This window comes from Arabidopsis lyrata (assembly GCF_000004255.2).
Source record: "Arabidopsis lyrata subsp. lyrata unplaced genomic scaffold ARALYscaffold_1, whole genome shotgun sequence".
NCBI lineage: Eukaryota > Viridiplantae > Streptophyta > Magnoliopsida > Brassicales > Brassicaceae > Arabidopsis > Arabidopsis lyrata.
Window position 1 is genome coordinate 16,764,696 of NW_003302555.1, and position 8,380 is coordinate 16,773,075.

Sequence of the window (8,380 nt, forward strand, 5' to 3'; positions counted from 1 at the left end):
TCGTTTATAACATTATCAGATACAAATCGTAGTATAAGCTTAACTAACACTAGGGGAGGATAACCTAGCAAAAGAAACTCAAATAAGGTAAAATCTGAAAATATCTTTTCATTTCACACATAAAAGGGCTCCAAAATCTTTTTCACCGTAGTGTAGTATATTTCAGCGAGCTATCAGTAGTCTTGAATATTTATGTTTACACAATGTCACTTTCTACCTAAACCACCTACAAAACACCTTATATCTCTTATGTTCTAAGTCTGAAATTATGATTAATTGAACGTTAACGAGTGTAGTTTACCGATGTCTTCTGACATTCTAAGTGTTGTTGATTGTACACATATTTGCTTAATTACTCTCGAAAATCATCTATCCTCAAGATTTTCTATTAATATAGACATAGTGGTCAAGGCTGGGGGTTCTCAGGCAAAGTTTGATCTTTCGCCAACAAAAGATACATACACGTATTACTCAATCCAAACTCGGTCTAGTTTTTAAAGCATAATTTTTTTTTTTTTTTTTTTTTGACATCTTTGGATCGACAAGGCCGATTCATAGTCAATCCCCTCTAACCACAATAATAAATTGTTGTCTTCAAATTGTTGATAAATATTAATAACTAATTGCACCAGGTTGCTAGGTTGTAGGTCAGGACCGCGCTTCACTCAACTAAACCAGAGTTTTTTTTTTTTTTTACTAATTGTTGGTCACACTGTAGAGTTAACACTTATATATGTGATTTAACTAGTTTATTGATAATTAAATTTTTATATATAGCATATAATCCTTACTCTATCTAAGTAAAAAAAGAACCCCAAAAATCTTCAACGCCATCTACTTTTTTTTTTCTAAGATTATTTTCTTAGTATTACGTAACCGAAGATATGTTGACATATTTGTGAAGAGAAGTGTAAACGTTTTACTTTTTAGTATTGAAATAAATAGAAGAAGGAAAGTTAGATTTTGGTGACCGCAACAGGAAATATAAATAAATTGTTGGAGGGTTACATCATGGAGAGTTTTAGTGTCTTGTCGTTTAAGCATAATTTGAAAAAAAATAACAACAATAATTGAAATGAAATTATCAAACTTTTGAGTATTTGTCAACATAAACCCAATTCAATAAAGTAATTACCGTAATGATTAGGTCAGCATACTAAATACTAGATAAGAATCATAAGATACTTCACTATGTAGAAAAAAATTAAAATGTTAATAAAAAAATTTTACGAATGATAATTTTTTTTAAGAAATAGAAAAAAGTCTAACAATAAGAGCTTCTTAAAATAAAATCCAATCAAAACAAAATAATTAATTAGCATAATTATCAGGTTGACAAAGAGTCAAAGAGACTAAGGAGGTAATGTACCATAAATATATATATATATATTACACATATATGACATATATATATATATAGTTATAATTTTACGTGAATATATTGTTTGGATTATGTTTTTTTTTTTTTTTTTTTTTGGATTTCACTACTTTTCCTAACTAATATTTCCCTTCTCTCCCTTCTCTCCCTTCTCTCTAAAAACTAGATTTAGGGTTGGCCGCCGCTTTTCGGCTCCGGTGGCTTACATAGCACCGGAGTCGACTTTCTCTCTTTAGATTAAGTATGTTTTCGTTTCTTCTTTCTTGGCTTTACCTTCTCTGTGTGTGAGGCTCTTGATGTTGTAGGCTGGTGGTTCGGGGCAGTGGGTTTTGAAGGTTCGTGGCGGCGCATAGAGAGCAGTTCTTAATCCCATGGATCTGATTTCGATGGATCTGTTGGCTTTGTGGTCTAAAGTTACGGTTCATCCGGCTTCACAAGTTAACGGTTTGTCTCAGATCCCTTTGTTTTCTCTCTTCTGGGTCTCTTCTCTTGCCATCAGAAGCTTTTAGTTTGGTTCTTCTGACGGGTGCAGCTGCTGGTTTCATTCTCTGCCTCCGTCATCCTCCTGTGGAGTTAGTGTTTTGCTCTGGTTATGTGTTTAAGTAGTCTGGTCTTAGCTTTGGGTTTCGATTGTGTTGTTGTGTCTCTATTTGGTAGATCAGATTTTCATCAGATTGTGTGGGAGGCTTTATGGATCCTTAGTTCTCCTTCACCTCTTGGTCTTCTCGTGAGCTTGGTTGTGTGAGCTAGGTTTAGGTTTCCTCTGGTGCAGTTCGTCTCTCGGAAAGCTTCTCGTTTCAATGGCATCTACTAGCTCATCTCTTGGGCCTTTTGGTTTGGGTGTTGAGTTCAAGGCGTTGGAATTGGTTCGTTCTTTGACTCTTCTCTTGCGAGGTCGTGGTCGATCGGTCTTAAGGCTGTAGATGGCTGAGGCTGTTCTTCACGAATGTCCGCGTGCAAGAGCTGGAGATCCTCTCTGACGTTTTCTCCCTTTGGAGTTCAAGGTCCCCTCCTTGAGCCTAGCTTATCTCGTTTGCAGCGTCTTCTCATCGAGGTTGGTTTGGTGTTGGTGCCCGTTGTGGTTTTTGTTCAGTCTTGCGTTTGCTTCCGTCGGTTTGTTACTGTTTGTGCTGGAGTTTCTATTTGGTTCGTGCTTCCGGTGATCTGGTAGTGTCCTTTGGTTTCTCTTCGTTGCACTTGATTTTTGCTCAAACTCGGCTTCTACAGGTTCTTTGAGGTAGTCGTCGGTCTGCTCTGTTCCTTATTCTCTTCAGTTCTTATGATTCATTGCCTACTCCTCTGTTGTTTGTTTGATCTACCTTTGTTTTTAGAGTTCCGTAATTCTTAGTTGTTATGGTCTTTTGTGCCTTGTAGTCTAATCAAGTGCTTCCCGTGTATCGGGCTTTAGCTTCCGGGGATTTATTTGTTTTCCGCCGGCTTAGTATTTCAAAAATGCATTCCACCCTTGTATTTTACCTTTGGTTTATAATGAAAAATTCAGTGAAAAAAAAAAAAAAGATTATGTTTTTTTCTTTCTTCGAAATACTTTTCATCTGTTGGGCCTTGCACTCATGCTTTTAGAATAAAACAATGGATTTTTTTGTCCTAGTTTGTGCTTCGATCACTAGAAATATTATTATGTTACTGATCTTTAAATCACTTCATTTGCGAGAAAACATATAACAAAAAAAATCATTTTTTCAAAGAATAAATAATTGCATTTTAGTTTTTTTTTGACGTCTAGATTTATTATTTATTACAAATTATGAGAACTGTTACATAGACGATTCTACAACGGACAATTTCTTCCGATCCTTATTAGATCCACGACAGACGACACTTCTTTCTCCATGCTCTTGACGGACACCTTTAATGATCCACGACCTAACGACACTTCTCTCTCTGCGTAGAATCCTGGCGAACGGCTATAATTGTACTTCGCTGGAGATCTCCTTCACACTTGCCTCATTTAATCTGCAAATTTATTAATAAATCGCAATATCTGGGACTCGAATGTGGAAGTCGAAACTAACACAATCGAGATTTGTCTAGGGTTTTATTTTAGGGATACGATAAACGTGAATTCTCAAAGAACAACAGAACGGACTGAAACCAAAGATGGTGTTCTTGATTTTATTAAGAAAAAGATGACTTTGATCGTACAAGAATTTGATCGTAAAAGAAAAAAGATGTTTGGGCTGTGAGAGCTTTGCGTAGTCTAAATTCTAGAGCGATATTGCTTGTCCTTTGCTTGAGCCTTGAATCTCTTTATATAGGGGTGGTAAACCGCCTCTTCAGCGATATTCTCGGAAGATTTCCATTTATCTTGAAGTCGGCTCAGAATATCGCGGATTATGATAGTTTCCATATTTTTTGGAGTCCTTGGGAGATTTCCTGATTTGAGTCGATCCTTCTAGATTCTTTCTTATCATTTCCGGGTATATCGGAAATGATCCTTCTTGTTCGGAAATGATACCTTGCTTGGAAATGGTACTTTGAAAGCGAATATTTACCAAGTCTTTACCTCGGGCGATGATGAAGACTTCACCTCGGAGAAACTTGTGCAATCGGCTCGGGTACACAGGGAGGACTGGCTCGGGCACTCTAGGATGGCTTGTTCGGGTGTCCCCGAGGCGATGGGCTCAGAAACTCCCGAGGCAATTGGGCTCGGGTGCTTGAGACGTCTTGTTCAAGTATCCCGAGGTGATGGGCTCGGGTGCTTGAGACGTCTTGTTCAAGTATCCCCGAGGTGATGGGCTCGGGTGCTTGAGACGTCTTGTTCAAGTATCCCCGAGGTGATGGGCTCGGGTGCTTGAAACTACTTGTTAAAGGTATCCTCGAGGCGATGGGCTCGGGTATACTAAATCGATTAGATGGATATCCCGAGGTGAATGATGCGATGCCCCGAGGTGATCACTGAAAGACTCCCGAAGTGTTCTAAGTCTGGCTCGGCGCCAAAGGATGGAATCCGACCCCAACAGTTAGCCCCCCAGCTCGTTAGTTTGGAGAACCAAGCGTGACGAGCTTTATGGCAATTAGGCCGAGCCGTTTACTTTGAACAGTTCGGTCCCTTTAAGGTTTTTGGCGATTCGAATCCCTCTGTCGTTTCATCTTCTCTTGGGGTGTGACGGTTGGGATTCCTTCTTGAGAAGTGGAAAGGTCCTTTCGCTGATTCCCGAGATTCGTGCGAATGCGAAGTATCTTATTCGATTTGTGCGTGCCCGACGCGCCTTAGACGCGGACGCGATGTTTTTTATTTGGCTCGTTCATACCCGACGCGCCTTAAGTCCCTATAAATGTTAAGTCTCCGACTCATTCTCTCATTTCGCAACTGCAAAGGAAAATTTTCAAGGTTCGTTCTCTTCTTTCTCTGATCTTGAGTTCTTGCATTTTCTCTACTTTTTCCGTTATACTCCCGTCGTAGCGCCACCGTCATTAGATCTAGGTTGATTTCTCCGATCTGTCGAGCTTTGTTCCTCCGATCAACTTCTTCAATCTCCCGAGCCAGAAAATGTCTCTATCTGACTCCAGTGATTCGCCCCGAGGCGACACTCATCTCCCTGTCTACAAAAGAAAGATGGTCTGGAGTTCTTCGAGCGACCCCGAGGCGGATACCACGGACCATCAGATCGAGTTGTACCGTGGAAGTGACGCAGAGTCGGCCTCACGGGAGGAAGACCCGAGCCGTTTCATCGTTCGGGAAGACGCGATTGCAAATGTGGCTCGGGATCCGGATTTGCCTGATGATCTTGAGGCGATTTTGAGTAGAAAGAGGATCCATCCACCGGCAGCTGGTGAAGCTGGAGTCTCGTGCTGGCGAAATGCCCCCGAGGCGCCTCTACTTCCTATTAAGGCGGAGGAGGTTCACTACGATTCTGACGAGGCGGCTAGGTTGCTCCAAGCTAAAGTCCAAGCAGCCAAGGGTCAACAGAAGAGAAAACGAGCCAAGAAAGCTAGGAACCTGATCCCCCGGGTTCTACTTTATGCACGGAGGATTCCCTTCGGGATCTCAAGGCTCGATTTGGTTTTAGCGAGGGGGTTGAACTGAGACTTCCAACTCCAAATGAGCGAGCCGATGATCCACCCGAGGGGTTTTTTACCCTTTACGAGGGGTTCTTCTATCATTGCTACCTTTGGCTTCCAATCCCGAGGCCGATTTTGGCGTTTCTGTGGTCGTACAAGATTGATTTATCCCAGATAACGACCCGAGGCTTGCGGCATCTAGTGGGGATTTTAGTTCGTAGTATTGAGACGGTCAATCTTGTCGACCTAAGCCACTTAAGGAATCTCCTAGAGATCCGGCGCATACCGGGCCCTGTTGAGAGATTTTACATATCTCCGAGGCCAAATAGGAGGATTATCGGTGGTTTCCCGAGCAAGGATGAGAAATACACCGACCATTTCTTCTTGGTAGCCTTGAATGAGTATAGTGTCCACGAGGACTACTTAGGGAAAGTTGTTGGAAAGTGGAGACAAATTGGTACTACGCCCGAAGCCGTATTTGCTGTCTTGTTTTGCTTTAACCTTTTTACTGACCGTTTTTCTTGTTCATGCAGATCGGAACCCGTCGTTTCTCGAAGACATTCCCGAAGGTTTTCTAGATCTCCACGACGAACTAATTGCTCGGAAGTGCGATTGGACAAAACACTTCTCCCAGGAAAGAATCGAGAGAGCCTTGCGTTTGTTGCACGGAGCTCCCTGCCAGTCTTCTTCAGAATCATCCGACCACCGTCTAGATCACTTCATTGAAATGCAAGGAGCTGCGCAATCTCTGAGAGCCAGGAAGGCTGCTGAAAAGAAGGCGGCTAAGGAAAAAGCCGTTTTGGAGGCAAACTTCAGACCTCCTACTCCTCCCGAGGCCAACCCTGAGGTCGTTATTGGTGCTGAGGCAACTGATGAAGCTCGGGATATGGTTTCAATCGTTCCTGAGGTGGCCGGGCACATCTCCCCTACGACCGACGTCCCCGAGGTGGTAGGGACTCTGGTCGTTGCTGCTCCAGCCGCCGAGGCGAGATCCAAAACTAGGGGAAAAAGACCCCGAGGTGATGGCTCGGGAGTTTCTAGGAAGGAGAAAAGGAGTCGTAGCGAAACTCCAGTGTACAAGGACAAGATCGCTTCGGCGAACTTTGTCGCTTCTTGCTCGGGTCCGCCACTGTCTACTCCCGATGCCTTGTTGGAGGCTCAAAACTACCGTGAAACCGCTGCTAGATTCCTGAAGGTATCATCGATCTGTTCTTGACCTATTTTACTATCGTTTCCATGCTTGCTAATGATTCTCGTTCTATTTCAGGCCTTCCATTCGATGAATTCCATGGTTCGGGCCTATGATTCTGCAGCTCGGAAGTCCGAGCTGGCCCGTGAGAGATCGGAGACGTCCCGAGCTAAGGTCGAAGCTAGGTTGTCCGAGGCGATCGCGGCTAAACAGGAAGCTGAGGCGTTGGCCAAGGCCGAGAAGTTGGAACGATTGAAAGCTTCTGAGGATAGCCTGCGGACTCAGAGAAAGCTTGAGGCCGAGGTCGAACGACACCATCGGTTATTTAATGAGGAGAAGGCTCTCCGGGAGAAGGAGATTGTCAGAGAAAGGAGGGCAGCCAAAAGGGAGTTTGCCGAGAAGGTCAGGGCTATCGAGGCGAAGATGGACCAGTTCGGGGAAGTATCCACGTGCTACATGTACTTGGTGCAAGCGCGGGCCAATGCCGAGCTGATAGCCGAGCTGGAGGAAGAGAAAAAGGTAGAAGATGAGAAGGCCGAGGTCCTTCAATGGACGGCTGAGTATGGGGACGCCGAGGATGAGTACGTCCGTCTCGGGACCGAGCTGCGAGAGGACTTGAAGCTTCCTCCGGTTTCCCCGGACTCTGTCGACGATAGCTTCGGGAACCGTTCGATCGAAGGTGCCGCGGCCGCGATAGGCGTTGCCGACCAGTCTGGTTCGAACCGAGGTACCGAGGTAGCTCAAGTTTTGCCGGTTAACCAAGACTCGATCTGATCCCGAGATGTCTTTTTATTCTCTCTTTTGCCCTTTTTTGTAAGACATGCCTGGACGGCTTTATCCACTGGATGTTAAGTATTTCTATCTTAAAACTTTTCCGAACCGAATCCAATACTAATGTCAAATAGCTAGATTTAGCTTCCGAGCTAAAAGCGAGAGGAATCATGCACCAATGTTAAGTTAACCGGGTTTATGATTTGCTTGTTGAGAAGTTAAATCCAAATGTTTAAACTTTTCGAGCCGAAAGTGTAGTGAGTCGTGCACCAGTGTTAGGATAACTGGGTTTTGACTAAGTGGGACTAATCCTTATCGGTTGCGACCCGAGCTGATGTAGTCGAAACCAGTGCTTAGAAGCGAACTGGGTACCAGTGTCGAAGTCAACTGGGTTTTCTGAAGACAATTTTCTTATGGCAAGATATCTCCGACCGAATTGTCTCGAATACTTGTATAGCGCGCTGTAACCGAAGTGGTGAAAAGAGCTTTTTCTGTCCGAGGACGTGGCCATCGTCCGAACGAACTTTTAGCTTTATAGGTCGATAGGATGACCGTTAAAATTTCCGAGGTGGATAAAATTGATAATCCGAAGGGTAAAAACTCAGAGAACTTGAAAAATTTAGTGGGAGTATATATGTATACGGACCCACTCCCCCCCTTTTTTAATTAGGGGGTGTAGCTGAACTCGTCCGAGGACGAGCTACCTACGTACCCTTTTCAGGGATCAAGCCACCCCGTAGTTCGAGTACATGCGTACCTTAGGTTTTTAGCAGTAATATTTCCTTAGATGCATTGCGTTCCAGGATCTAGGTACCGCTTTGCCGTTCATGTTGACGAGTTCGTAGACGCCGGGACAGATTACCTTTACGATTGTGTAAGGTCCTTCCCAATTCGCGCCGAGCTTACCTGCGTTCTGTTCGGCGGTATTCTAGAAAACTTTGCGCAGTACAAGATCTCCTTCATGGAAACGGTGATGCTTAACGTGAGAATTATAGTACCGAGCCGTTGCATTCTGATAA